The 26,673-nt window shown below is 44.4% G+C and overlaps 1 long non-coding RNA gene and 1 pseudogene across 2 annotated transcripts; one reads left to right on the top strand and one right to left on the bottom strand.

Annotated features, from left to right (window-relative positions):
* The first annotated feature begins 1,023 nt into the window (after positions 1-1,023).
* Positions 1,024-1,685, top strand: LOC311591740 (F-box/LRR-repeat protein 19-like; annotated as a pseudogene). Its single transcript has one exon. The product of its transcript is annotated as an F-box/LRR-repeat protein 19-like (transcript).
* A 3,918-nt stretch (positions 1,686-5,603) lies between these two features.
* LOC311591739 lies at positions 5,604-11,595 on the bottom strand. Its single transcript, XR_014777177.1, has 4 exons — positions 10,428-11,595; positions 8,213-8,348; positions 6,740-6,964; positions 5,604-5,943 (listed from the first exon to the last, which is right to left on the bottom strand). It is a non-coding gene; the product is annotated as an uncharacterized lncRNA (long non-coding RNA).
* Between the last annotated feature and the right edge of the window lie 15,078 nt (positions 11,596-26,673).

Raw genomic sequence — 26,673 nt, 5'->3', positions numbered from 1 at the left:
CCAGCCAGGCATTCTCATTCTGCCACCCTAGGCTCCCTCCCGAGAACTGGGAGAAACTCAAGCCACCTATGGCTTCTGCTGAGGGCCCGGCAGCACCATTCCTATCACCACAGAGGGAGAAACTCGAGCGTTTCAAGCATATGTGCCAGCTGCTGGAGCGGGTGCCTGATACCTCTTCTTCCTCCTAGGACTCAGACACAGACTCAGACTCCTAGGGCACATAGCTTAGTAAGGACAAAGCTCCTGGGGAGGCCTGGAATGTCCTTCAGCCAGCCTGGGTGTAATAAACATGTCAGGGCTTGTTTCAAAGCCCAGTGTAGGACATGTCAGGGCTTGTTTCAAAGCCCAGCGTAGAAAATAGCTGACAGCCCAAAAAGCTGACGTCTGACCAGATGTGTGAGTGATAGATAAAACCTTAGTAGTAAGTTCTGACCTAGGAGCAGCCAGGACTGCAAGTTGGTGATAAGAGTGCCGCAGAAAGCTAGATGTGTGAATTAGAGAGGGTAAGGCTAAAGTAAGTATAAAAACCCTGAGAAGAAGCAGCCAGCTCTCTTCGCTCTCTCTTCTCTTCGCTCGCTAGCTCTCTAGCTCTCTCTCTCGCTGTCACCATGATTACCTAAAATGCTACCAGCCGATGGGTGCTCTCCCAGGATGGAGCAGACAGACATGCTGTCAGAAAACAACCCGAGAACTGAATCAAGTCGCAGCAGCGAACCTGTTCGACAGAACTTCACGATATCAGGTCGTATACCCTAATGGCATAAGCTCCCAGAACATTGATATTATAAGATGCTAAATGTTACTCCTATTAGAATTAGGATAGTGTTAAGAGTTAATGGAATGGTATTGGTGGCTTGGCCTTGGAGCCTTAGCCGCTGCCTTTTGTTGTAGTTGCCTTTGTATTGCTAATAAACCTCTCTTGCTAAATCGTACCACTTGCTCTTGGCCTGACTCTTTTGTTCCGGATTCTGAGTGTAAACTCTCTGCTCGCGACACTGGGGCAGCTCTGGCGAGAAGAAAACCATGGGGTAGCGGTGGGCTAAATGCCCTGGCAGTGGGGGAAGCACTGCTCAGTTGACCCCTGGGCCCTGCCCCACCACCATAGCCTCCACAGTTATGTGCCTCCCCACCCCAAGCCCTGAGCCTGACACTCTGCCTTTGCTGCTGCCTCGGGCTGCATGGCTCCATGTCTTTCAGCACCTTGGACCCTGAGAGCGATGTGTCTGCATGCGAGTCTGCCAGACTTTGAGCTGCTGGTGCTACAAGCGTCTGTGGCCTCGGATGGACCTAAGCCGGAGGAAGCCGCTGACCCCACCCATGCTTAATGGGGTGGTTTGCCACCAGCCATGTGCTCTGGACCTCAGATGGACAGGTGTTTCCACAAAAAGCAGCTCATGCGTTTTCTGAACCGACTGTAAGGCTTGCAGGAGTTGGTGCTTTCTGGGTGGTCCTGGCACTCCACCTCTGCCCTGGGCTCCACCCCACTGCCTGCACCGTGCTTCTTGGACCTCCATTGGATTAAAGATGTAAAAGACTACCAGTTCCTGGACCTCTTGCCCTCATTTCACCGCCTAACGTGAGGCCAGGTTATTTTCTTCATGACTTGACACTCCTCAGTTTAATATCTTGGGATTTCTGCCCCGGGACTTGAGCCAGCCTTCCCTTTTCCCACCTGCACTGATATCTTTGGGGATCTTTCCTTCCCATCTCTGCCTTCCACCTGCTACGTTGTCCATCCCCTTGGGGGCGTGGGTCAAGAGGTACAGGGGAGGTGCTGAGCCAAAGGGATGGTGGGGTGGTGAAGGTGCAAGTCTTTAGTAGAGAAGAGTGAGGGGGCAGGATACTGGGAGCCATGGGGCTGTGGGAGGTGATGGATGGGTGCGGGGAGGGCAGAGAGCAGACCAACAGGGTTCAGGGAACAAAGACCAGTTGGGTGGGATGGGGGTCCAAAAAGGGGAAACCAGAGGAGCAGTTGGGGATCCAGTAGTTAGATAGGGGGCTCTATAAACCAGGAAATGCCAGGACTGGGGCCCGGGAGAGGAGCAGATGTGGGGCTCGTTCCCTCTCTGTGGGGTTGCTCCTCTCCCTTCCCCCTGTCCAGATTTCAGTTCTTTCCCTGACCCTGACTCCTTGAACGTCACTGAAAATGGCAGCTATTACAAGGAGTGGGGGCTGCGAGTCAACCTGCTGTTCAGCTTGTGGCCCAGGGGAGTGGTGAGGGATAGCCCAGACCCCTGCTTGGCTCTCTACACCGTACTTGAACATTCATCTGTACTTAACCAGGGGACTGTGATGTGAGGGGACCAGCTTGACCTAAACTGGGCTAATGGGCACTCCGTTTGGACTGTCCCACCCCCAGCTCTCTTGCATTGCTGTCCCAAACAGCTCTACCACTCTGACCTGATGGTGGATTTCAGCTTAAAGATGGGCAAGATGGGACTCCTCCAGTGTTGGCTCAGTTTATTAACAATTGAACTTTATTATACAACCCAACTAACACACACAAGAAGAAAAAAAAGGTTAAAGGGATAGAAGAGTAAACTTCCTTGAATCTTTTGGCAGGACGGGTCCTTAGGTGTCTCTGTCCCACGAGCTGGTCCAGTCCCTTTCTCTCTCTCCGCCCCTCCTCCTTCTCTCCTTCTACCTCTTGTTTTTCTCTCCCCCATCTTCCCAGTCATATGCAAAGGGCGGTCCCTCCTCCCTTCGAGGGTCAATTAGGAAAACAATAGCCACGGTGGGGTTCCTAGGTAGGCTTCCTGAATTCCAAGCCCAGGAAGGCTCCAAACAGTCTCTCACAAGGTATTCATGGTGTGCCCCAGGGGTAAAAGCCCGCCAAGACTGCTTCCACCTGCGACAAAGCTTAATCTTTCCCACACTCCAGCTTGGCTCATCCCATTCTTTCATTGTCATGGAAACGTGTGTCCCATTTGCCCAGGGAACTGCCACTCCTGGTTGCCATGGAAATAGCAGCCAATGGACCCTTCCAGAAATCAGTGCTAAGACTGGAAACAGTCCCTCTTAGTTGCTGTGGGAACTTAGTTAACAGACTCTTGGCACCTCCCCCTCTCCCCTCTCCCCACCCCTTTCCTTCTTCCAGTGTGAGTGTGGGGTTTCAAGAGCCTGAGGGAGGAGTTGGGTCCAGGTCCCACTCAATTTAGACCAGGAGGAACCGGATTGTACCACATGGGGGTGGGGGAGGGGAATCTATCCACATACCTCAGTTTACAGGAAGGTGCGTGGGTTGGAGGTGGGTGCTGGGCAGACCAAAGGCAGATGGGAGGGGTGGGCCTGGGGTTGGAGAAAGGCTTGACCTTGGGAGAACTTGAGGGAGGGAAGAAAGCACCCCGGCAAGGGGCAAGTGTGGGACCCAGCTGGTCTGGACCCTTAAACCCCCAAATCTGTACAATACGGTTTGCTATAGAACTCAGAATCTTCAAAAAACAAAAAACAAAAAAACAAAAAAAAAACAAAATCAAAAAACAAATGAACAAAAACATATGAAATAAACCAAAACCCCACTGCTTTAAGTTCAGTGATGATTATTATATTCTCATAAAACCACGCACCGCAATGTCAGGAATCCGGTTTATGGTGTTTTTTTTTTCTCTTCAATTTATTTATTTATTATGTATACAGTGTTCTGCCTGCATGCACATCTGCACACCAGAAGAGGGCACCAGATCGCATTATAGATTGCTGTGAGCCACCATGTGTTTGCTGGGAATTGAACTCAGGACCTCTGGAAGAGGTCATTGTTTCCTTGTTTCAGTTCTTAGATGAATGTCTTAAGAACACAAATCAGGGTTGGAGAGATGGCTCAGAGGTTAAGTGCACTGTCCGCTCTTCCAGAGGTCCTGAGTTCAATTCCCAGCAAACACATGGTGGCTCACAGCAATCTATAATGCGATCTGGTGCCCTCTTCTGGTGTGCAGATGTGCATGCAGGCAGAGCACTGTATACATAATAAATAAATAAATTGAAGAGAAAAAAAAAAACCACAAACCGGATTCCTGACATTGCGGTGCCTGGTTTTATGAGAATATAATAATCATCACTGAACTTAAAGCAGTGGGGTTTTGGTTTATTTCATATGTTTTTGTTCATTTGTTTTTTGTTTTTTGTTTGTTTTTGTTTGTTTGTTTTTTGAAGATTCTGAGTTCTATAGCAAACCGTATTGTACAGATTTGGGGGTTTAAGGGTCCAGACCAGCTGGGTCCCACACTTGCCCCTTGCCGGGGTGCTTTCTTCCCTCCCTCAAGTTCTCCCAAGGTCAAGCCTTTCTCCAACCCCAGGCCCACCCCTCCCATCTGCCTTTGGTCTGCCCAGCACCCACCTCCAACCCACGCACCTTCCTGTAAACTGAGGTATGTGGATAGATTCCCCTCCCCCACCCCCATGTGGTACAATCCGGATCCCCCTGGTCTAAATTGAGTGGGACCTGGACCCAACTCCTCCCTCAGGCTCTTGAAACCCCACACTCACACTGGAAGAAGGAAAGGGGTGGGGAGAGGGGGAGGTGCCAAGAGTCTGTTAACTGAGTTCCCACAGCAACTAAGAGGGACTGTTTCCAGTCTTAGCGCTGATTTCTGGAAGGGTCCATTGGCTGCTATTCCCATGGCAACCAGGAGTGGCAGTTCCCTGGGCAAATGGGACACACGTTTCCATGACAATGAAAGAATGGGATGAGCCAAGCTGGAGGAGTCCCATCTTGCCCATCTTTAAGCTGAAATCCACCATCAGGTCAGAGTGGTAGAGCTGTTTGGGACAGCAATGCAAGAGAGCTGGGGGTGGGACAGTCCAAACGGAGTGCCCATTAGCCCAGTTTAGGTCAAGCTGGTCCCCTCACATCACAGTCCCCTGGTTAAGTACAGATGAATGTTCAAGTACGGTGTAGAGAGCCAAGCAGGGGTCTGGGCTATCCCTCACCACTCCCCTGGGCCACAAGCTGAACAGCAGGTTGACTCGCAGCCCCCACTCCTTGTAATAGCTGCCATTTTCAGTGACGTTCAAGGAGTCAGGGTCAGGGAAAGAACTGAAATCTGGACAGGGGGAAGGGAGAGGAGCAACCCCACAGAGAGGGAACGAGCCCCACATCTGCTCCTCTCCCGGGCCCCAGTCCTGGCATTTCCTGGTTTATAGAGCCCCCTATCTAACTACTGGATCCCCAACTGCTCCTCTGGTTTCCCCTTTTTGGACCCCCATCCCACCCAACTGGTCTTTGTTCCCTGAACCCTGTTGGTCTGCTCTCTGCCCTCCCCGCACCCATCCATCACCTCCCACAGCCCCATGGCTCCCAGTATCCTGCCCCCTCACTCTTCTCTACTAAAGACTTGCACCTTCACCACCCCACCATCCCTTTGGCTCAGCACCTCCCCTGTACCTCTTGACCCACGCCCCCAAGGGGATGGACAACGTAGCAGGTGGAAGGCAGAGATGGGAAGGAAAGATCCCCAAAGATATCAGTGCAGGTGGGAAAAGGGAAGGCTGGCTCAAGTCCCGGGGCAGAAATCCCAAGATATTAAACTGAGGAGTGTCAAGTCATGAAGAAAATAACCTGGCCTCACGTTAGGCGGTGAAATGAGGGCAAGAGGTCCAGGAACTGGTAGTCTTTTACATCTTTAATCCAATGGAGGTCCAAGAAGCACGGTGCAGGCAGTGGGGTGGAGCCCAGGGCAGAGGTGGAGTGCCAGGACCACCCAGAAAGCACCAACTCCTGCAAGCCTTACAGTCGGTTCAGAAAACGCATGAGCTGCTTTTTGTGGAAACACCTGTCCATCTGAGGTCCAGAGCACATGGCTGGTGGCAAACCACCCCATTAAGCATGGGTGGGGTCAGCGGCTTCCTCCGGCTTAGGTCCATCCGAGGCCACAGACGCTTGTAGCACCAGCAGCTCAAAGTCTGGCAGACTCGCATGCAGACACATCGCTCTCAGGGTCCAAGGTGCTGAAAGACATGGAGCCATGCAGCCCGAGGCAGCAGCAAAGGCAGAGTGTCAGGCTCAGGGCTTGGGGTGGGGAGGCACATAACTGTGGAGGCTATGGTGGTGGGGCAGGGCCCAGGGGTCAACTGAGCAGTGCTTCCCCCACTGCCAGGGCATTTAGCCCACCGCTACCCCATGGTTTTCTTCTCGCCAGAGCTGCCCCAGGCTGGCTGAAGGACATTCCAGGCCTCCCCAGGAGCTTTGTCCTTACTAAGCTATGTGCCCTAGGAGTCTGAGTCTGTGTCTGAGTCCTAGGAGGAAGAAGAGGTATCAGGCACCCGCTCCAGCAGCTGGCACATATGCTTGAAACGCTCGAGTTTCTCCCTCTGTGGTGATAGGAATGGTGCTGCCGGGCCCTCAGCAGAAGCCATAGGTGGCTTGAGTTTCTCCCAGTTCTCGGGAGGGAGCCTAGGGTGGCAGAATGAGAATGCCTGGCTGGGATTCCGAAGCCTGGGGGGTGGGGGGTGGGGGTTAGGGGAGAAGGCCAGGGCTGCCTGGGTCTGCTCCTCAGAGGAGGCAGGCATCTCCACCCACCTTCTTCAAGTGCCTCTCTTGGCCTCCTTTCACCTTTTTCCTTGGGGTCGGGGGTCTCATTCCCTGCCTCCCACTCCTTCTGTTTGGGGGCCCAGACACATGTTCAGGGGGAGGGCCAGCAGGTAAGGTTCCCTTTCTTCTGGGCAGAGGTGGAGGTGGTGGCTCCTCTGTCAGCTTCCATCCACCCCTCACCACTGTCAACCCTGTGGTGCCCTGGACCCTCACCTGCATCCTTGTCCATCCTTCCTGGGTACCTTGGGGGCACTCCCAGCAGTTGGGGATCTCTGAATTGATAGCACCCTCAGCCTTTCCCATCTTCAGGCAGCCAGGGTGGATGATCCCGTTGCAGACTGTATACTCCATGAGGCTCAAACCAAACTTCTCTTCCTCTCCATGCACCTTCCTCCTTCCCAGCTTCCCCACACAGAAGGAACACAGCTGCGCAGCGCACTGCTGAAGCAGGGAAGACTGCTTCATGCGCCCGCCCCACCGACATCCCCAGCTTCTTCAGGTCTCCTCAGAAATGGCAGTCCCCGCACTCAGCACACGCATACAGCTGTGTGTGGAAGCACGGGCACAGCGCACTGCCGAAGCAGGCAAGACCACTTCATGCGCCCGCCCCGCCAACTCCCCCAGTTTCTTCATGTCTCCTCAGAAATGGCAGTCCCCACACTCAGTTCGCACACAGGCCTGGCAGCGGCGGCAGCAGCAGGTTCCGCGTTGGTGCGCTCCAGCCCCAGGGCCCTGGCTGCTCGAAGACATTGGGAGTGTCAACATCACCGAAGACTCTCACGTGTCCCGGGAGCCATCTCCTGGCGGGTAGGCGGCCAGTGGCAACGCAGGGCGGGAAACTCTCGGAAAGCCTAGGTCTATGCTTCCTGAGGGCGCTCGGCCCCTCCCTCCAGGGGAGGGCGGGACAACAGCGAGTGGAGGTCGGGAGCGCCAGGCCAGGCCCTCCCACCGGCTGCTGCAAGGCCCTTCCAAGGGAAGGTCCTGCTCTGGGGGGGGGGGGGGCTCAGTCACTCAGCCACTCAAGGCCAACGGGGGGCTCCTTGGGCACAGGGTGCTCAGCTTCTGCCCAGGCCCCATTTAGTCCCGGTACGAGTCTCAGCTCCCCACCCCCACCTCTCCCCAAAGGCCCCAACCTTTAACTGGCCCCTTCTCAGGTCCAACTGTCTAGACGTCCAGGGAAAATCCAGGGCTCCCCACCATTTCCGGGGTTCAAACCCCTCCCACTGCTGGTTCACGGGGGGCGGGGGGAGGGGGGCGGTCGCTGCAACCTACCACCCTCCCCTGGGTCCGCCTGACACACAGAGGCAGGGCAAAGAGGGGGGGGTCAGTTTTTTCATTTTTTAACACTGTTGCTTTTCTTTAAAACTTGCAGGGCACATTAAAATTTCTTCTGCAAGACATGTATCAGCTTGCACATGAAAATGACCCTCCATGTCTTCTAGAACTTGACAACGGTCCTCAATATTATGGTCTCCCAGATTGTAGCTTAAAATATAGTATAAGAAATATATTATATATTATTGGAAATTAAGAAAATTTAAGTTATTACATTCAGAGTCTCTAAGAACCATGCCTGATTTATTCACCTCATTCTTCCTCATTCTCATTTGAAATTGCAGAAGAACATCAGTAACAGAGAAACATTTGTCCCCTGACTTTAAAAAGCAAAACATAATTCAGTCCTACCTACAGCAGCTTGGTTCCTGTAGGGCTCCAGCATCACATCCTTGTAGAGACTCTTCTGGGAAGGATCCAGCAAAGCCCACTCTTCCGAGTGAAGTTCACATGCTCATCATCATAGGTCACTGCATCCTAAAGTATGCTGTACATGTGTACACAGAAAGCAGGATACTGACATCACTGTACATGTCTGCACCATTGACAACATAGTCGTGTAACTCTGGTGCTTCCTCCACTCATTTTCAGACACAAAAGTTCTACTGTAACCACCAAGTCATTTTAGAAGGAAACTGAATAACGAGGTTCATCTCCATCAAGGGCCAGCCTTGACACACACATTAGTATTTGCACAGGACACAGTGTTGGCAAATTCCAAAGAACTATCTGATGCTTTATCAATTGAGCTATTTGGTTTTTCTGGCTCTTCTGCTGCCAAAGCCGCTCCTTAGCTAAGGAGTCTATTACCTAAGGGCAGGTGGCTGTGACAGTTTCCTGATGTAAACAGCAGGAGGCTGTAAAAGAAAAACCATAGTTTGCTTTTAAACTTAGTGACTTACTTAGGCATTCAACAGTGGCTTGAAGGAGAGGGGGGAAAAAAGAGGAAAAAAAAAAGACTTTAAACATACACTCATACAAGTAAAATAAACATGGGCTTTGAACAGCAGATTCCCACAAGCTTTCCTGTGGTGATGGCGTTGGTTTTAGCAGTCTCTTTTGCGAAGAATGCAGCAAATCCAGGCCATCCTCAGGGAACCTTCCACTATATCAGCACACGTAAGCAATGAGACATGCAGACAGGTACACATTCATACACACAAGGGAGTTCCCAATTTTACACACACACACACACACACACACACACACACACACACACACACACCAACAACAACAACATGTAGATATTTAAACATGCATACACATATCTATTCACATGTGAACATATATACACAGACACATAGTAAATGGGTAGGACAGGCTCTAGCAAGCCCCTCTCTCTTTTATTCTTGTCCTATAGGTTTTTATCTTCCCTATACAATCATTACAGAAGAGAATGACAGTAGGACTTTAATTTATTTCACTAGAACTATATCTAACTGAACATTTTTTGCTCATTAAAGTTTAAATAGTAGTTTTATCTATAAGCTCACTGAGTCCCAAGCAGAAGCTTTATCTTTTTCTTATTTCATATGTACATTATGTATTTAAAACAAGAGTTTTTGGTGCCAAGGTTGTTATCAAGAAACAGGGGTCTGTCCTGTCTTGTACAGAAAACCATTTGTTCTTTGTTTTTATATTCATATGGTCTTTCTTATTGTGGTAAACACCTAGGACTCAGCCTGGACTAAACCTAGAATGAATGCATTCCCTTGATCATTAATGTGGTTTAATCTTGCTTTTCTTACTGGTGTAATTCATGTGGTTCGCAGAACTCCTAGCAGTTTTTTGATAATTTGTAGGAGGGCTAGACGTTACTTGAATCTATTCAGAAATCACTATCAGGAACTATATAATCACCTTCATACGATTATGCAGGAGATCTGCATAATGCATTATGCCAGACACAAGAGAGAAGCATGGAAAGACAGTGTAGCAACAGGAAGCAGTTTTGAGGCAAAATAACTTAGGCTTTTCCTAAACCAAGGGATAGAGCTGTGAAAAATGAGTGGGCTGCCTCCAGAGGCTCACAGGCTTGCTTTTGCCAATCCTCCATATCTCTTGGCATTTGTCGTTTCTGTGTCCTTTGAACAGGAAATAGCCTCGCAAGAGAAATGTCAATTAACAGACATAGAGAAAGAACCACACAGATCACACATCAGAGAAATTGTAGGAACAATTACTAACTACAAAAATGATGGGCAAGCTGGGTATCCTTGCTCATGCCTTTAATCCCTGCACTCAGGAGGCAGAGGCAGGTGCCAGCCTGTTCTATGCCATGACGTACATATTAAGATCCTGACTCCCTTCAAAAAAAAAAAAATCAATCAAACAAACAAACAAAAAAGACAGAAAGAACTCAGAGATCTTTACTGAAGTTCCTACAAAGAATTATACATTCACTCCTGTTTGATATTCATCTTCCATAACCCTGAGGTACCCCAGTTTATACTATAACAATAGTAAGATTTTACTAAAAGGGAATGCATGTTTAAACATTTATAAATGAACAGAAGGAAATAATAGCAATATAAATAAACAAAATAGGACAGGAGAGATGGCTCACCAGTTAAAAGCTCTTGCTGGTATTGAAGATAATTGAGGTAAGCTGGGCATTGGTGGTATACGCCTTTAATCTCAGCACTTGGGAGACAGAGGCAGGCAGATCACTATGAGTTCGAGGCCAGCCCAGTCTGCAAAGTGAGTCCATGACAGCCAAGGCTACACAAAGAAATACTGTGTTGAAAAACCAAAAATAAAAATAAGAAATAAAATAAGAAAAAGAAAAGTGAAGGAAAAAATAATTGAGGTCAATTGTCATTATTTACACGGGGCTCACAACTATTCATTATTCCAAGTTCAGGAGTTCTGACAGCAGTGAGGAGGAGGCACACATGATATACATGTTCATGCATACAGGAAAAACACTCATATTCATTCAAAAGATTCGAACAAATCCTTGTAGGAAGAACGTCACACGCCTGCAATGCAATGACTCAGAAGGCACAGGTCATATTAATATCATGAATACATGCCGTTCTAAAAAACAGAATACACTCTCTGCCAAATTTCAAAGTTCAAGATGTGGATGAAGATAAGCACAATAGCATATGCTACCTTGTACAAAAACCTACATTCCAAGAACTTCCGCTAACTTTATTTAAAAAAAAAAAAATAACAGGGAGCTAGAGAGATGGCTCAGAGGTTAAGAGCACTGACTGCTCTTCCAGAGGTCCTGAGTTCAATTCCCAGTAACCACATGGTGGCTCACAACCATCTGATGCCCTCTTCTGGCCTGCAGATGTACATGAAGGAAGAGCACTATATACATAAGAATAAATAATAAATCTTAAAAAAAAAAATAACAGTAAAAAAACAGCCAGACATGTTGGCCCAAACTAATCCCAGCACTCTGGAGCCAGAGTCAGGGGGATCTCCAAGTTTGACAACTATCTGGTCTACATACTTACTTTCAGGAATGCTAGGACTATACAGAGAAACTTTGTTTCCAAAAACAGAAACAAAAACAACAAATTTAAAAATATAAAAACATCAGACTAGCAAATTAGCTTAGCATTGGGTAGCAATTGGTTCTACTGTATCTTATGTGATTTAGGGATAGAGTGTATACTGGTGCAGGCATGACAGCATGAGAAGGAAGCTAACTGATCAGTTTCAACCACAACACAGTAGACACAAAGAACAGGAAATGGATTGAGTCTTTAGACAATCAAATTTCATCCCCAATAAGGAATCTTGTTGAATGGATATTAATATTTATAATTTTAAGATAATCAGTGCTTATTCCTTAACCAAAACACCACACAGAGAGACTAGAATCTGTTTAATTAGCAGAGAGCATAATACTAAGCCTCCAAGCTAGTTTATCTTCCTCTCATTTTTCTTGTCTCTATGGTCCAATTCTCTTCTCCTAGTGTTTCCTGGTTCTGTCCAAAGGCATCCTTCCTTCCCTTCCTGATCTTTCTCCTCCTCTCACTGGACCAGGATGTCCCACCCTAGTCTCTGTATTGCTCAGCACTGGCTAGATGACTTTTATTAGCAAAAAAGAGAACAAATGGTGACATGTCAATACAAACTTGTCACCAGAAATACTTGAAATAAACATCGCAATGCAAACTAGATAGTGGGGTAGAGAAATCAGCATTTGAATGAACAAGAGTAAACTGTACACAATACCCTAACAGAATCTAGAAAGGCTCCTCCTACAAAAGCATGCATAAGCTACCCAAAGAAAGCCACAAAAGCCAGACAAGTGCCCAAAGGCAACCTCTAATCTAGGAGCTTTTTGACTCAAACAACTGCATTCTCACCCTGGTCACTATAAGCTTATGGTCACCCTGTGATGCAAATGCATTTAGTCTAATTGTAATGGTCCTAATAATATGCAACAGCATGTTCACTGTTCAAATGCCAAAAGCAACAGACTGTACATTGTTCAAATGTCAAAAGCTACAGCCTCTACACTGCTTAAATGTCCAAAGCAACAGCCTCTACACTGTTCAAATGTTCAAAGCAATAGCTTCTACACTGTTCTAATGTCCAAAGTCGCTTCTGACAATTATGGACAATCTCTTAATTGACACATCTTATAAAATCATTAAACAAGTTCTATCTTTCCAACATACAATGGCACAGAATAGTCCTTCTCATTCCAGTAAATAGGAATGTGTACACAGTGAGGGGAGATTAGACCAAGGCAAGAAACTCTGCAGGGCAAACACCAAATCCTGCAGCGCTGTCTCACACACATGGACCTTCACATCAAAGGGCTCAGATGACCTATTCCTGTACCTTTTCATACATCCCTCAGTTTGGCTACTTCCACTCCCTATCTGCATCTCTCCATGCAGATTTCGCAAAGGCTTGGGTGTCTCAACATCTTGTTTGTGGTCTCAAAATGCAACTTAGGCTTCATCCTCACAGCTTCAATGCAATGAACTCTCACAGTTTCCTCACTGGGACTATGAAGCTGCCAAACATAAATAGCTGGGACATTGCTGAACTGAAACCACAGAGGAAGAATCTTTGAATTTTGTGTCTTTCTTGTTTCTAGAACCAGCACAATAAGGTGATCCTGTCAAGATTGGCTTCTATGCAGGGATGGACCCTACCACGCTTGGACCACAGTAGCAGCAGGTTTTATATGAAGTTTCTTCCTGGGACTAGGAATCACTTTGCATACTCTTTCCATTAATTTAAGGCTTGGGCAGGAGGAAGTATTGCCCTTAAAGCACCTTGTTAGGCTTCCAATCCAGATCAAGGGCCCTCTTTCTTTTCTCCTTGAAAAGTCCTGCTTTTGTTTCAGCATTTGCTGAAAGTTTGAAAAACCAAAAACCAATGTGTTAACCATATCAATCACTTAAGTAACAAAAACCCAAACTGATGATTACAACTGGAAAACACAGAGTTGCCAAGAAATGAGAGGCAAAGCTTCAGGATCAAGAAGAGACAACTAACACTGTTTCTCCACAGAAAGTTCACAAAGTAACAAACGCTAAAGGAACTCATAACACACTCAAAATCAAGTAAACAGATACCAAAGAGAAGAATACAAAGAACCAGGGAGCAGCAGCAGCACCTGAGACCGGGCGGGGCATGGTCACGCCCACCGCACTGTGGGAGCCTAGTGGCCGCCAAGCTCCCGAGAGGCTGACAGGGGCATCAGAGGCTCTGAAGCCTGGGGCCTCTGGCCCTTTGCCACTGCTACTGGGGTGGAGAGGTGGCGCTGAGCAATCTTTGGTGCAGTCTTGAGCCCGAGGGTTGCCTCCCTTCCCATTCACACGCCGCGGCTCCATGTTCTATGATAAAGATGGGGATCTGGCTCGTGAGTTCTATGAGGAGACAATTGTCACCAAGAATGGACAGATACATAAGAATCTGATTCCTCAGGACATCGTGAGGCTGGATTCCCCCCCACACCCCGCGCACCGACCGAATCTATGTGGATTTCCCCCATGATGCTCTATGAAGTGTGAGCCTGTGGCATGGCAGACACAAGCACCCACTGCCCCAGCAAGAAACTCCCAGGATCAAGGTGTAGCTTCTGTTCAGGAGTCAGGCTAATGCCACAACCCTGAATAAACTAAACTCCGTTGGACCAAAAAGCAAGCAAACAACCAACCAAAACCAATAAAGATTCAATGAAACAGAGTAGATTCATTGCAAATAACCAAAATAGAATATGCAAATTTTAATAATTGGAAACAAAAAGGACATACAAGCAGACATTGAGGAAACCCTGAGAATAGTTAAGAACACACTTTAAAAACCTGTACCCCAACAAATTGGAAAATCTAAAAGAAATGGATAATTTAATTGATAGGCAAAGTTAAATCAAGATCAGGTAAACAACTTAAGTAGACCTATATCCCCTAGTGAAAAAGAAAAATTCATTAAAGGACTCCCAATCAAATCAAATCAAAACAAAACAAAACAAAACACCAGGACTGGATGGTTTTAATGCAGAAATCAACCAGACACTCAGAGAAGACAACACCAATACTGCTCACCTATTCTACAAAACAGAAACAGAAAGATTATTACCCAATTCATTTTAAGAAGTCACAGTCACCTTGATACCCAAAGCACATAAATACTCAACAAAGAAAGAGTACTGCTGACCAATTTCCATCATGGACATAGATCCAAAATTAATAAAATATTTGCAAACTCAATCAAAGAACAAATCAAAAAGATCACAAACATTGTTCAACTAGGCTTCGTCCCAGAGATGCTGGGATGGTTCAACATACAAAAATCAGTAAATGTAACCCACCATATAAATAAACTGACAGAAAAAAAAGAAAAACACAGAGGATAATCTCATTTGCCACCTACCAAGCCTTTGACAAAATCCAACACCAATTAATGATAATAGTCTTGGAGAGATTAGGGATACAAGGGACATACTTGTTGTGGTTAATTTATCAGTATAGCCTAATAATATTATTATTAGGCCTATAAATTATCATTATGGTGGTATTTTCTAACCCGCTAGCAATCAGTCAAGACACAGACACCTGTTATATTTTAAAATTGCCTTACTTAACCTTGGGAAGGCCAGATATTAAATCCCTAAACTACTTATTATGCCATCTGCTTCTAATAATTTCTATCAAGCTACCTCCCACCCATAATCCCAAATACTTGCTAATTTTCAGCATCTGGACCAAATCTCCATCCATGTTGGCCATATGCTTCTCCTTCACCCAACCCATGGTGCAGCCTTCTTCCACCTCTCCCCTCCTCCTCCCAATATTATCTCGGTCTCCCAAAGCCCGGGAACCTTAGCCACGCCCATCCCATTTACTCTGCCCAGGGGTGATGGCCTTTTATTGGTCAAACAGGTTAGGCTCTTAGGCAAGATACAAGCTGACAAGCAGTATTAGCATCAAAATACACCCAACCCACCTGCAACACATACCTAAACATAATAAAGGGAATCTGCAGCAAGCCTATAGCCAACATCAAATCAAATGGAAAGAAAGTAAAAACAACTCCTTTAAAATCAGGAACAAGGCAAGGCTGTTCTCCCTACATCTATTCAATATTTTATTTGAAGTTCTAGCTAGAGCAATAAGACAACTGAAAGAGATCAAGAGAGTAACAGACCCTATGGAGGAGCTTCAGTTCTGGAAAGATGTCAAGTCCCCAGGCAGACACAGGAAACTGAACCTGGAAACTGCAAGAACAACCACTGCCCTTAACTGCTGAGTCACATCTCCTGCCCTGTAAAATGGTCCCTTAAGTAGCTACTGTGGACTCTTAAGTCAATGAACAGTGAGTCAGAAATGATGGAGCTCCAAGGACGCTTTCTTAGAGCCTAGAGGAGTGACAGCTCAGCAAAGACAATCACACAGAAGTAACAAAGAGAAGTCAAGAAGTTTGGCAGCAAGAAGCTCAGGTTATGAAAGATATTTGCCCAGAGTTATGTGCCTGAGGGCTTTACAAGCATAAAAACAATCTGAAATAGTATGTAGAAAGAAAATAGCAAGGCTATGCAGAGATTAATGAACTAGATAGAGACTCAAAGACAGTACAATGATTCAACATAACAGAACTGTTTTGGTGCCGGGACTAAAGTAATAACAAAGCATCATTCACCTAATTCAAACTGGAAAAGTGAATTTATATGTATTAGAAGTAGAGCTAACATGAGGATACTGAAAGATTTGACAAGGACTTCAGTGTTATCTTGTGCAGTGCTGTGGAAAGTCATACATACATAAACCACAACTGAAGAAGACATGATGAGTTCCTAGAAACTAGTGACTGAATCAGCCTCCTACATGATACAACTACAACACACAGCAAGCAGCTGCTGAGACTGAAGCAGTAAGAGTTTCCGTCAACAGTGTCTGAGGACTGGACAGATTAACATGGAATTCTCCTTTCCATACAAACCTTATACTAATGCCAAAAGGAGAGCACTGCATAAAACACACAAAAAAGGAGGAACGATAGAAAGTCCTCATGCAAAGCTGGCTTTACCTCAAAGCACAAAGCAGGTGAGCCCAAACAAATATATTCAAAAAATTAAAAAATCATAGAGCAGTTGCCAGGATCTACACAGACACAGAGATCATCTCTAAATAACACAGAAATGGAAACATTGAATTCACACCAAGAGTGCAAGGCTGTTCCAACACCTACAGACGAATCTATGTAAGACACCAAATATGTAGACTCAGTAAAAGTAGAAAAATGGCTATGTCAATAGATAAATTAAAGCCCTATGGTAAAATATGACATTTTCTCAGTATAAAACCTCTCAAGGTATGAGGAGAGAAAGAACATACCTCAGAATAATACAGTCAGACAAAAGCTAAAGCCAACAGTGTGAAAAAGGACAAATGGAATAATTCCACTCTAATCAGGACTAACTCAACACAGTGCATCAGTGAGTACACAGTTCTCTGACGGAGAAAAATTTAAAGTGACAATAGAGTCAGAAATCAAATGGATCTCCTTAAACAAAAACAAACAAACAACAACTCAGCCCAAAAGTGGTGGCACACGCCTTTAATCCCAGCACTTAGGAGGCAGAGGCAGGTAGATCTCTGTGAGTTTGAGGCCAGTCTGGTATACAAAGTGAGTCCAGGACAAAGAAGGCTACACAGAGAAATCCTGTCTTGAAAAAAACCAAAAAGAAGAGGAAGAAGAAGAGGAAGAAGAAGAAGAAGAAGAAGAAGAAGAAGAAGAAGAAGAAGAAGAAGAAGAAGACCTCAATCAAACCACTCACACTGTCTTCAGATATCTTGTACTACACAGTAATACCATTAACAATGTCAGAAACAGCTATGCAGACTGAGGAGGAGGGCAGAGTCATCAGTGGTCACTTCCCAATTTGGATCCTGTGTTCTACAATCCAAATCTGTCAGACATGCACACTGGAAACATACTGGAAAGACTATTTTTAGTAACAGAAACTTTTCTGGTTCAATATGAGGGTAATTGTACAGGGAGGGAAATACACAGATTACACTTGGAACCTCACCAAAGCAAATGATAAGGAAGGTCACAGGCCCTAAAAAGGAATCCACTATGACATTTGCTACACACACAAATGGCTCGGTTCACACCCAAGACCAGGTGCTGCTTTCAGTCTGGTCAGAGACTTTGTTTTCAATGGGCAACAGTTATTTCAGAGACTCGAAACTAATCAAATACAGGAAACGACTGAATGCTTAATGTACTGCCTATAATGGGAAATTCATTTTACCACATCTAACATTATTCTCAGTGAAAATTTCCAGAATCATTAATGAAACCGAATCTTGCAAAAATCAATTTCATGTCTTGTTTCTATTGTCATTTCAGAGCCACCACACACCATGCTCAATCTGTCTAACATACCTGGATCCTTTGCTACAATCTCTGTCCTCACTATCTAGGGCTCTTAGTTGTCACTCACAGGTGAGCAGATCTGGCTGAGCAGTGGGAGACCTGCCCATGGGAAAGAGGTGCAAAGTACTTTAATGGAACAAAACTGAAAGATGCTAACACCTGCCAAAAGGATAACCATGAAGGAAAGAGAAAGTATGATAAAAATGTCTCTTCTTCGCTGAGGATTTCACTTAGTCTATGAGATGTGAGACTCACTCACACACAGTTTACACACCTGCAGAGCCATTTTCCCAGATAGCCTGAGGAAGGAAGACTGCAAGAAAACTGGACTCTGACCCACAGAATCCAGACTGCTGCACCACTACAACAGGAGGTCTCTGAAAAAAACCTCTGAGGCCAGGGTCCAGGCATTCCCACTCCTGCAAGAAGTTACAGTGAAAAAACTCAGTGTTAACAAGCCGTGAATTTAAAAACAAGAGTTTGGCCACATGTGCACAGGCACAGTGATTTCCTTGAACGAAGGAGACAGTTTTCTGATTTAAGTCAGCAATCATAATCACTCAAAAGGTGAATTCTAATTTTGTTGTAATATATAGTGAGTTTTCTATCTATAATAACAGTGTGGCCTGATGTCATGATCTCACAGCATGCATAGTGGGCTGGGCTCTCAAAGAGACTAAGGACACAGGGCTACCTGAGATTAACATATTAAAGGAGACATTTTTGGAGAGGTAATTTCTTGCTGCCTGGTTCCTCTCTAAACCCTAGTCTCTCCTCCCTTCTCTTTCTGTCCCCCATCTCCTCCCCTCTCAGTCTTCTCATGAGCTGGTTCAGTCTGGACCCTTCTAGATACATCTGGCTGTTTTCTCCCTCATACTGTAAAGCCCAAAATTGATCTGCAAATACCACCTGCCCAAGAACCAGATTAGCTCCCTGGAATGCTGGGAGTTGTAGTTCTTCAAAAATAACAACGCCACATGAGAAAATATGATGGCATATAGGTTTGTATTCATAAGCCCCTGTAGCTCTTGACAAAGTCCATTTCTTGGTCAATATTTACTATTTATATTAGTACCTGCTCAAGTGGTGGAATTGGTTTTTCTCCCGGGAATCTCAGGATGAACACAGCATAGAATAAACCTCAACCATACCCCGGACCAGTCAGATCTCCAGTTTTCATCAGACCCAAGGTATACCATTAATAACTAAGCATTGAAGACACATTTCTGAACGCTGTGCTCACATCCAAGACGTTAATGTTTCCAACCACAACTATGGTGTTTTATTTTTGTTTTGTTTTGTTTTTTGTTTTTTCAAGACAGGGTTTCTCTGTGTAACCTTGGCTGTCCTGGACTCACTCTGTAGACCAGGCTGGCCTCAAACTCACAGCAATTGCCTGCCTCTGCCTCCCAAGTGCTGGGATTAAAGGCGTGCACCACCACGCCTGGCTAACTATGGTGTTTTATAAAGTAAATTTTCTGATTCAATCAAATCTGCACTGGTTCCACATATGACCAACATGTATTTTGTGGATACCTATTACCCAGGACAGAGGACATGCTCTTGACTAGGCAGATAGAGGAACACAGAAGTTCAGAAAGCATGGGTGAATTTGAATTCGAGGAGATTTGTAACTGCTGTAGCTGTGAACCCAGTGTCCAAATACACATACTGCAAATGCTCCATGAGATGATTTTATGAAAAATAATCTGGCCACCATAAAAAAAAATACTCACAATAAACACCCTATCCAACAATGGTAAGATATCAACAGAATTGTGATAGTGGCATCCTTAAGAGCAGGAGGCAGAGGCAGGCAAATCACTGTGAGTTCAAGGCCAGCCTGGTCTACAAAGCAAGACTAGGGCAGCCAAGGAAACACAGAGAAACCCTGTCTCGGAAACAACAACAACAACAACAACAACAGCAGCAACAGCAAAGCAGCTGAGGAAATCATGCTGCTCCTCTCCCTCCGTTTCCCTCTGACTGCTAGGCTGCTGTTCCTACCGCTGTGCTGCTGACTGGTGACTGACCAGGCCAGCAGCCTGAAAACTACATCTGAGGAAGTTGTTGGGTTTCTGCAAACAACCTGCCCCCACATGACCCCCATCCACCGAAGGAAATGAAGCATATTCATATAGACCCGCCCACTATCCTTCAGTTCCAGTCACGCGGTTCCCCAAACCTTTTCAAGGGCCACCCAGATTTTGTCTCTTCCTTGTCACTATCCTGGTTTTTAGTGTCGCTGCCCTGCAGAGACTGGTCCCTCCCACTCCTTCTCAAGTTGCAGGCCACACAGCTCTGTAGGCTCAGTTCTCTTAACCAATGTATTTTATTACAACTTACTAACTGAACCGACGTCACTTATAACCCGACTAACCAAAACAATAGGAAAAAAGGACTAAAGAACGCAATAACAAAACCTTAAGGAAAGCAGTTCCGAGGAACGATTCTCCTGGCATAATCAGCAGGATTTCTTCTGCTGGAACCTGGAGTAACCAGAACCCGGAACCTCAGCAGGAACCGGAGCCCCAAGCCTTCCCCCGCAGTCAGCAACGAACAGCCAAAACTATCCCAGGTCTCCAAAAGCCCCGTTTCCAGTTCTGGGCTTATTTATATATCTCCTCCCAGAAGTCTGTTCATGGGATCTTTTCAGCTGGCACCAATCAAGCTCCTGCACGAGGTTGGTCTTCTAGTAGATTAACCTCACCTGTTCTCTCACAAGACCGTTCCGATCCCACACTTGGCATCATAAAAAACAGGTTTATCTCTCCTTCACAGCTCCAACTGTCAAGCTGCCCTGGCTCTGCTCTGCAAGCCTCCCAGCATTCTTGCTGCCAGCCTAGACCAGAACTGGGTCTAATAGGATGCTGCACCCCAATATCTGAGCCCTATAGTGAATTCTGAACCCTTCATATAAAAGATAGGCAGCCTAACTTGTTAGCTTGGAATACAAGCCTCCTAGGATAAAAAAATGCAGGGCAAAAGACATCCAACACCCTAATTCCAATTTCTTTTGGTCTCATTCTCAAAATAAATTATTTACAAAAAAAAAAAAAAAGACTAAACACCAATCACAACCATAGATGTATCCCCTAAAAAGAGCAATTTAAATAATATCCAATATTGAAAGCACAGATTCATGAAGATAAGCACAAGGAAATGGTTGATGGGTATGGAAATGCGAGGAAATGGACAAAGGAACTGAGGACAATGTAGGCATGGTGACACACACCTTTAATCCCAGCACTCTGGAAGAAGAGACAGGTGAATAGCTGAGAGTTCTAGGCCAGCCTAGGCTACAAAGGGAGTCCAGGACAGCCAAGCTTAGTTATGAAGTATAAATAAAAATATTTTTTTTGTCTTTTTGTTTAATCATTAGAATTTGTAGTGAAGAAGGGTATTGAGGGATGGAGAGGAGACACTTGAGTCAGAACTCAAGACAGTGGGGAGAGAAAAAGTAAATTAAATCAGCAAGTGGAGGAGTTGGGGAGAGCCCACTTTAAACCTCTCTCAATCTCTGGCTCCAGGTAGAGCTGGTTTTCACTGACCGGATCTGCTCTGCTTTTCTTTTTCTTTTCTTTTTTCTTTCTCTTTTTCTCTTTCTGTCTTTCTCTTTCTTTCTTTCTTTCTTTCTTTCTTTCTTTCTTTCTTTTTCTAGGCAGGGTTTTTTTTTGTGTGTAGATTTGGCTGTCCTAAACTCGCCCTGTAGACCTGGCAGGCCGTAACTCGCAGAGATCTGCCTGCCTTTGCCTGCATGCGCCACCACTGCCTGGCCCTGTGTTTCATGACCACCACGACACCTTTGCCATTGGCCTCGGGCTCCACTCCCACAGTCTTGGCAGTGAATTAGCCCATAGTAGTGGAAGGAACTGTGGCCTTCAGATTATTAGGCTTGGTGACGAGCGTCTGCTTATTCCTCTTGGTCAGGAAACTGGAGCACTTCCCAGGGACCATCCATTGCAGATTAGAGGACATTTCGGCAGCTCTTCTCCCTATGGTCTACCTTAACGTTTAATAAGACTTTCGTAAGGCTATTATAGAGTTCAAACCAACATATTATTTGCTTAAAATTTTCCATTTTAATCATGAAAATCTATCAAAAGTAATTTATAACTGAGCTGAGATGATTTTGAGTCACAAATGGCTCTAAATGGTATTCTTTGTATACCCAATATATTATTAGTCAGGGTTCTATGGAATAACAGAACTGATAGAATCAATTTCTCTATTTATAAAAAGAGGCTGTGGACCAGCTCGTTGAACAATGGCCATCTACCTTGGCAATGTCCAAGAATCCAGTAGGTCCTCACTGCAGGAGCCTCGATGTCACAGTGCAACTTCAGTATAGGCTGGAATCCCAAAGAAGTAGGCACTAATGCCAGTGAAGGAATGGACTTGCTACAAAGGTGAGAGCAAGCAAAGAAAGAGTAAAAGCTTCATTCTTCTATGTTTTATATGGACTTTCCAGCACAAGGTGTAGCCCAGATTAGGGTTTTTTATTTCAAAACAACTGGATTAAAGGGTGTCTGCGCCCCCCTCTCCATCAAGATCCAGATTAAGGGCATTTCTTCCTACCTCCAAGTTGTGGATTACATGTAGATCTTCCCACTTCTCATTAACAGGGGGGGCAGGGGCGGGGTTAGGGTTAGGCCCTCTCAGGTGTGTCCCTCCATTTTTGGGTTATAGTTAATTCCAGATGTAATAATGTTGACAACCAAAAAGAACCATCATACCATCACAGTTCCATCCCAGGTCAACTTGACACACAGTCCATCTTTTTATGCCATCATTAATTTCACAAATGAAAACAATAACCAGGTCATAATAATGCCTAACTATGATGTAACTAACTATTCCAAGTCCAAGGAAAACACATTATATACCAAACCAGACCCTAATTATGCCTAATGTGATATAAGTATCTTTTGTACAACGGTAAGCTCATTATAATGTTAGAATAGGTTGCAATGTCCTCGGGGGACATTATTTTGGTATCTCAAATTTAAACATGATAACCATTAATATTCTCTTACTTGATTTACCTCACCTAAAGAAGAAATTAAGGAAAGAAAGCACAAATATCTGTACAAACACATTGTTAACAAAATATAACAGGAACACTCATATCACTTATAAAACTCCTTTCTGTAACTGGTCATATAGCTTTAGCTGGTACTATAACTACCTTCCCCTAACATCCTTTCTGTATTTCCTCCACCCTTGGCCATAACCTCAGCAGATCTCAGTGCTTTTACTAGAGGAGTGAGTCATATGTTCACTCCTGAGAGGTCTGTGCCTTTTGTCATCCCTCTGGATTAAGCTGTTGTAGGTTCCCACTGCCTTTAATCACAAGGCATTGTAGTAACAAGGAATGCACTAAATCACTAAATGCACTCAACTTATGGGTTGCAAACCCTTTGGGGATCTAAAGGCCCTGTGACAGGAATTGCCTAAGACCATCTGCATACCAGATATTTACATGACAAATCATAACAGTAGCAATATTGCACTTATGAAGTAGCAGTGAAAATGATTTTATGCTTGAGGATCACCACAACCTGAGGTTCTTGTTCAATGAACTGCTTGTTTTAGCTCCCGGTTGGAGCGCTCACCTCTCTGGAACTATAACTTTCTGGCCAGCAGAACTTAAGGTCACAGGAAGAGAGAGCAAAGCATTCCCTAAGGGGTCACCAGTAGTATAGTGATTAGGACAATTCCCTTTTCCACCCCTTAAATCCTGGACCCATGGATCCTGGTTATGAGATAAACCATTCCATATATTGGATGCTGACTCAAAGGATATACAGCCTTCTGGAGGACCCTGCTCCAGCTCTCCAGCTGCCTGTCACCTAATTTGCTTTGCAATGGTATCTTCAAAAGAACATTCCATCTTTCTATCAGATCAGCTGATTCAGGATGCCAAGGAACATAGCAATACCAGTGGAATCCATGATAGTGGTCCCACTATCTCTTTTCTCTGTTTTGAAATGAGTTCCTTGGTCAGGAGCAACACTGTGTGGAATACTATTGCAGGGGATAAGGCATTCTGCACATCCATGGATGATGGTTATGGCAGAAGCAATTATGTACATGAAAGTTACTATGTAAACATCTGCCACTATGGCCACTTTATTCATGGGACCATTGGAAAATGACAGGAATGGCTGGGGAAAGAGGCTGACTGCTCACAGAATGAATCATTCTATCTATTTCATTATTGAATTCTTCCTCTGCAGAAGTCACCTTTTTAAGAGCATTTACATGTGACATAAATATCTTTACATTCTTTAAACATTTGGAGAAATATATCTATGTATTTCTTCCCATCTGTGGTTTTCTTTGATGAGCTTTTGGGAGCTTTTGTAGGGGGAGCCTTTCTAGATTCCTTATTGAGGTGGGATTTGAGTGCCTATAGATTCAACCCATTCCCTGTTCTTTGTATCTACTGTATTGTGTTTGAAATCGACCAGTCAGCTTCCTTCCTGTGCTGTCATGCTCTCACCATTACTCCTAAATCATATAAGATACATTAGTAGCAAGTGCTATTCAATGCTAAGCTATTTTGCTAGCTTGGTATATTTATATTTTTAACTTTGTTGTTTCTGGTTTTGATTTTGAAGACAAAGTTTCTCTGTGTAGCCCTGATATGAAGACCAGACAGGGCTTGTTCTTAGAGATCCACCTGACTCTGCTCCAGAGTACTGGGATTAGATGCGGGTCAGCATGCCTGGCTTGTTTTGTTCATTATTAGCTGATATATGTAGAATATATGTTTTTGTACATGCCAACCATGTGTTGGGCTTCATCTACATCTTGAATTTTGAAATTTTGCAGAAAGTATATTCTATTTCTCAGAATAGTACATATTAATTACATTAATACTACCTGGGCCTTCTGAATCATTGGATTGCAGGTTTGTGACATTCTTCCTATCTGTTGTGTTTGTTCTGAAAAAATTTTTAAATATTTAATTTATCATGTATACAGTGCTCTGCCTGCATGTTCACCCGCAGGCCAGAAGACATCAGATCACATTATAGGTGATTGTGAGTCACCATGTGGTTGCTAGGAATTGAACTCAGGACCTCTGGAAGAATAGTCAGTGTTCTTAATCTGTTAAGGATTTTTTGAATGAAGATGAGTATTTTACCTGTATGCATAAATATGTATATCATGTGTGCCTCCTCTTCACTGTAGTCAGAAGATGGCCTCAGAACTCTCAAACTTTGAGGATAATTGTGAGCCCCATGTAAAGACTAGCAATTGACCCCAATTATTTGCAAGACCATCAAGAGCTCTTAACTGGTGAGACATCTCTCCTGCCCTATGCTGCTTATTTATGATCAACATATTGCTAGTATTTTCATCTGTCTATTTGTAGCTGTTTAAACATGCATTTTCTTTTAGTAAGATCTTACTAGTGTTACAGTTTAATCTGGGGCACTTCAAGTTTATAGGATGAATACAGAACTGGAGTGAATGTATAATTCTTAGTAGGAACTTCAGTAAAGAGTTCTCTTTTCTGTTTGTTTGATTTTTGCAGGGGAGTCAGACTCAATATGTACCTCTTGCTGTTCTGGAACTCATTGTGTAGACTAGGCTGGCACCAAGCTCAATGAAATAAACCTGCCTTTGCCTCCTGAGTGCTGGGATTAAGGGAATGAGTGAATACACCAAGCTTGCTCATCATTTTTTGTTATTAGTAATTGTTCATACAGTTTCTCTGATGTGTTTCTCTCTCTCTTCCCCCTTCTCTGTGAATTGGCATTTATCTTGCAAGGCTCTATCCTATTCAAAGGGCTCAGAAATGATAGAGGTGAACCTCATTATTCAGTTTCCTTCTAAAATGACTTGGTGATTACATTAGAACTTCTGTGTCAGGAAATAAGTCATGGAAGCACTAGAATTATATGAATATATTGTAAATGAATATACATTTGCAGCATTATAAGTTTCATGCTTTCTGTTATACCATGTATAGGATATTTAAGGTTACAGTGACCTATGATGATGTGCATGTGAACTTCACTGAGGAAGAGTGGGCTTTGCCGGATCTTTCCCAGAAGAGTCTCTACAAAGATGTGATGCTGGAGACCTACAGGAACCTCACTGTTATAGGTAAGACTTTTTTAAAACAAAGAGACAACTGTTTCTTTGTTATTGATGCTCTTCTGTAATTTTAATTGAGGACAAGGAAGAATGAGGTGAATTAATCAGGTTCACTGAAGATAGTAAGTTAAAATTTGCCTAATTTCCATATTTTCTGGTATTATGTTTTAGGCTACAATTAGGAAGACCATAATATTGAAGAACATTCTCAGAGTTCTAGAAGACATGAAGGTAATTTTCATCTGCAAGCTGATAAGAAAATGCTTATGAAGAAATTATAATGTGTCCTGAAAGTTTTAAAGAAAAGCAATGGTGTAAACAAGCAGTGCTTTAAGTGTACTGATAATTATTAAATTCTCACAAAACCATGTACCTCAATATCAGGTATCTGATTTGTGTTTGCAAGGCATTCCCCACTTTGGCACAGAGCAATAGGACCTTTTCTATATAATTCTCACACTCAACATCTGCATTCATTTCTCACTAAGACACTGGCTCATTTTTATTGTAAATAGTTATTTTAGGTCAGGGACTGTTAATAGTCCCATAAGCACATACTATATCTGCATTATAAACACAAAGACAACTAAGTCAGAAGACCACACTAAAAGAAAAAAAATATTTTAAAATTTATTTACATTCGGATCGAAGCATCCTCTTTCAGTCTGTTCCCCCCATGCCGCCCCCCCCCCAGTCCCATGTCCCATACAATCCTCCCCATATCCTCAGAAAAGACTCTGAGAAAAGGAGGCCTCTCATGGATAGCAACCCAACCTGGTATATCAAGTTGCAGTAGGACTAGGCATATCCTTTCCCAAAGTGGCTAGCCAAGA

Source organism: Acomys minous, assembly GCF_964271855.1.
Source record: "Acomys minous genome assembly, contig: scaffold_23, whole genome shotgun sequence".
Taxonomy (NCBI): domain Eukaryota; kingdom Metazoa; phylum Chordata; class Mammalia; order Rodentia; family Muridae; genus Acomys; species Acomys minous.
Note: the sequence above shows the minus strand (reverse complement) of the source record. Positions and strands in the feature narration are given on the sequence as shown.